This window comes from Haliotis asinina, chromosome 12, assembly GCF_037392515.1.
Source record: "Haliotis asinina isolate JCU_RB_2024 chromosome 12, JCU_Hal_asi_v2, whole genome shotgun sequence".
Taxonomy (NCBI): domain Eukaryota; kingdom Metazoa; phylum Mollusca; class Gastropoda; order Lepetellida; family Haliotidae; genus Haliotis; species Haliotis asinina.
The window spans coordinates 33,616,184-33,620,002 of NC_090291.1; the positions used below are offsets into that span (position 1 = coordinate 33,616,184).

At 38.3% G+C, this 3,819-nt stretch overlaps 1 long non-coding RNA gene across 1 annotated transcript; it reads left to right on the forward strand.

Annotated features, from left to right (window-relative positions):
- The first annotated feature begins 2,818 nt into the window (after window positions 1-2,818).
- On the forward strand, window positions 2,819-3,819 carry LOC137258114 (uncharacterized). Its single transcript, XR_010954614.1, has 2 exons — window positions 2,819-2,943; window positions 3,699-3,819. It is a non-coding gene; the product is annotated as an uncharacterized lncRNA (long non-coding RNA).

Below are 3,819 nucleotides of genomic sequence, written 5' to 3' on the forward strand. Positions count from 1 at the left end.
GTGATCAACTTTGTACGCCAGAGAAAGTCACGTGGTTAGAAATATGATCGATTTAAAAGAAACATAAAAACTATGACTCGATGTCATATCTATATTTATCTGTCTACTACTTATCAGCAAATGCCACAACAAGAATATCATTCTTTCTCAAGTAAAGATAATTGGTTTGTCGGCAGCGTTTCAAATAATTGTTTCCCAACAACATATATTGTATCGAGTATTTTTACCTAGGTCTTGAGATGACCAAAGGTATTATTCATTAGAACAAAATAAGTTCGAGTTCAAACATGACAGCCTGTCTAAACTCGGAGAGAAACTAATGTCTGAAACCTGATTTCTTCATTTAGAGCGTTTGTATTGAAGACAGTGCTGGGTTGAAACAAGGCCAATATAATGGTCTGTGGCTGAGGAGACTAATATATGGTGCAGCTGCCATGAAACGACATATCCAGTTTTAGCCTGTCCCGCAGTCCCTGAACCCGAGTATTTTTCCTCCACCCAGCTCCAGCTGCATGCTGTAGCCTATAATGAAGCAAGTCTAAAGTTTCTGCAGTATCACTTTTGCCCTCCTTCTCAAATTAAAATTTTTGAGCTTCGGTTTGTTCTATCCAACACACATAATTTACATTGCTACAAGGTGTAATCTAATCCAGATATCAGTGACTTCATTTTCACTCTAGTTGAAGTAAAGTGAAATGGTGTGCGTTCGTGCCCATATCTACCCCGCCGTGATATTGCTGGAATGTTGCTAAAAGCGGCGTAAAAACTCACCCACTCACCCACTCACTCACTCACTCACTCACTCACTCATCTTTTGAGACGATCTGCAAAGTACCGACCCCCATAAAATCACAAGTTCGGATAATTCCGACATACTTAACCCCTTGTGGGTTCGCGTACGGGGACCCGTGAAGGTCCCGGGGTAGAATAGCCCTTCAGCAACCCATGCTTGCCATAAAAGGCGACTATGCTTGTCGTAAGAGGCGACTAACGGGATCGGGTGGTCAGACTAGCCGACTTGGTTGACACATGTCATCGGTTCCCAATTGTGCAGGTCGATGCTCATGTTGTTGATCACTGGATTGTCTGGTCCAGACTCGATTATTCACAGACCGTCGCCATATAGCTGGAATATTGCTAAGTGTGACGTAAAACTAAACTCACTCACTCACTCGCGTACGGGATGAATGTGACCAGAGATCAAATGGTCTCTGATGTAACCAGACTCGTGCGTCTTCATACTCGTTGATCAATCTATTACATATCAAATACTTGACATGTGTCCAAAGAAACAAGCCAGTTTGGAAGTTAAAAACATTTGAGAACAACAGAGGTCTCGGTTCTAGTTACAGTTTAGGAAGTCGTCATGAAAATGGTATGTTGTTGCTGAGGACGGAAGAGCACTTGCCACGTTTCGGGGACACTGGTACGATTTGCCGGGTGGACACGTCAAAATGCCGGAGAAATTAACGTCTGTCGTTGCAAAGTTTTATGACGAATATATCCAGTCAACTCCGAAAAGACTTAAAATTGTAGATGCTTACCTAGTTTACGTGTTCTTGACGGGAGTATTCCAGTTTGGATACTGTTGTTTAGTGGGAACCTTCCCATTCAACTCATTTCTCTCTGGATTTATTTCAACTGTTGGTTCATTTGTTTTGGGAGGTAAGTATTCATTACATTTTTGCACAAAGATGCCATTGATGCAATCTTTATATTACTGAGTCATAATCCTGTTGTCTTATGATTCGTATAAGCTGACAATATAACTTGGCCTCTTTGCCGGTTATGCTTTTGGGCACACTGGTGACTCAAAAAGCACTAGATATAGTAATCGTGTTTTGTGGAGACGTAATCCTGTGAAAATTGGTTTTATTGTGTTATGACCGATAATTTGCACAATTTAGTTTTTGCATACTCCAATCAAAGGTCTTGGTACATTTGATAATTGGACATAGAAAAACACATAGAGTCGCCCCTATTACTAGTGGCAAAGGGAAGAACCAATCAGAGCTGTCCACTTAGGAGGTATGTAAAATGTGTGGTGTGTAAAACGTTGCAATTTGATGTCTTATTTAGTCAACTTGACCTGTCTTTAGCCATATTAACATTTTCTTCTGAATTCATCAATGTTGCATCTAAAACTCTAAACTCTGTTTCTGTCACATTAATAAATAATAAATAATAAATTTAAGGGAGAAGACAAATGATTTGATTCGACTTAATCAACCAAATAGCATAGCTTTTAGGTCTGAAACATTCCCTGGTCTTTAATCCTTTTACATAATTGAGAAAGTTAAAGAAATAAGCACTTCCATATTAGTGACTGATTGCCAATCTGGGTCCACATGAATAATTTATTGTCATGTTTCTAAACTTTGTTTTGAACAAGCAAAATGTAATTTGTATGCCTTGATGATCATAAATTGTGAAACATTCATAACAGTCCATGTTGCCAGATGGCGATCATGCTATGAAGTCTAGTTGCATCATCCCATGCAATCTTATGAGGCAACTATGAGGATCGAGTGAGTGGTCATGCTCGCTGACTCAGCTGATATGTCATCATATCATAATTGTGGATATCAATGCTCGTGCTGTTGATCACTGGATTGTCTGGTCCAGACTCGATTATTTACAGGCTGCCTTATAAAGTCATAGCTGGAATATATCTGATTGCTGCATTAAACAACAAACTCACAAAACAAAACTGTTTTGTCGCCAGTGTCCTGCTTGTGTAATAGCTCTTTACCATGCAGTCTTGTTACCATGTGCATATATTTACAATTCTGTGAAAGATTTTTGTTTGATTGCAGTGTGTCTAAGGCTTCAAGTGAATCCCCAGAATAAAAACGACTTTGTCGGAATCAGCCCTGAACGAGCCTTTGCTGACTTTGTTTTTGCTCACGTCATTCTACACTTAGTTGTTATAAACTTTCTGGGGTAAGTGTTACATTTGCTTTACTCATATTGGTTGGGCGAAATAAACCAATCTTGTGGTTCCAAAGACATCTCTTTAAATTTTTATGGTAGATAGGTATGTTTTTTTGGGGTTTTTTTTCGTTTTGTTATCACTATTCATGACTGCCAACGATAGTATTCTGCTATTTCAGATCACCCTTTGCAAATTTTATTTGGGTTTGATGCATCAATCTTAAACAGTTTGAAAAATTTATGTTGTTTATGTGGTCCCTGGCTAGTAAACATTCATTAGGACCACAAAGTTTGTAATGGTCCTGGTGACTATTGAATTTCGTATTGATAGTTGAGTAAATCTATGAATGTGATTTTGGACCAGTGAAGGTACAGACCACTAGTTGTCCATTCATTGGTCCTGTGGTCTAGTGTGAAAACTGGAAAGGTTTCTTTCCCAGATCTTTTCTATCCAATAAATGATACTACTTAAGCAAGTGGTCCCCCCTTGTAAAAAGTAGCCATAAGTGACAACTACATAATGATAATTTGTGAAACACATTTTTATTAAGACAGCCAAAATTATGAAACAAATCATAAGAGTTGATCTGACGATATCATGTTACTGTGCAACATTTTGTTGTAATGAAATTATTAGATCATCTGTTACTGAGCAATTTGTCTGTCTCAAATGAAATCAATCAGACCATAGTCTTTATGATATGTTGTGAATGGTGATTTGTTTTCATGCGTAATATTAAGTGATATGTTATCTTAAATTTCAGTTGATGGACAGCAGACACTTGTGGCAAGATTGAGGCCATCACAAGGGGAAGGGTGGGAATAGGGGGGATATTCATGCATATACAACACAATCATCAATAAATGTTAATTTAGCAGTACAAA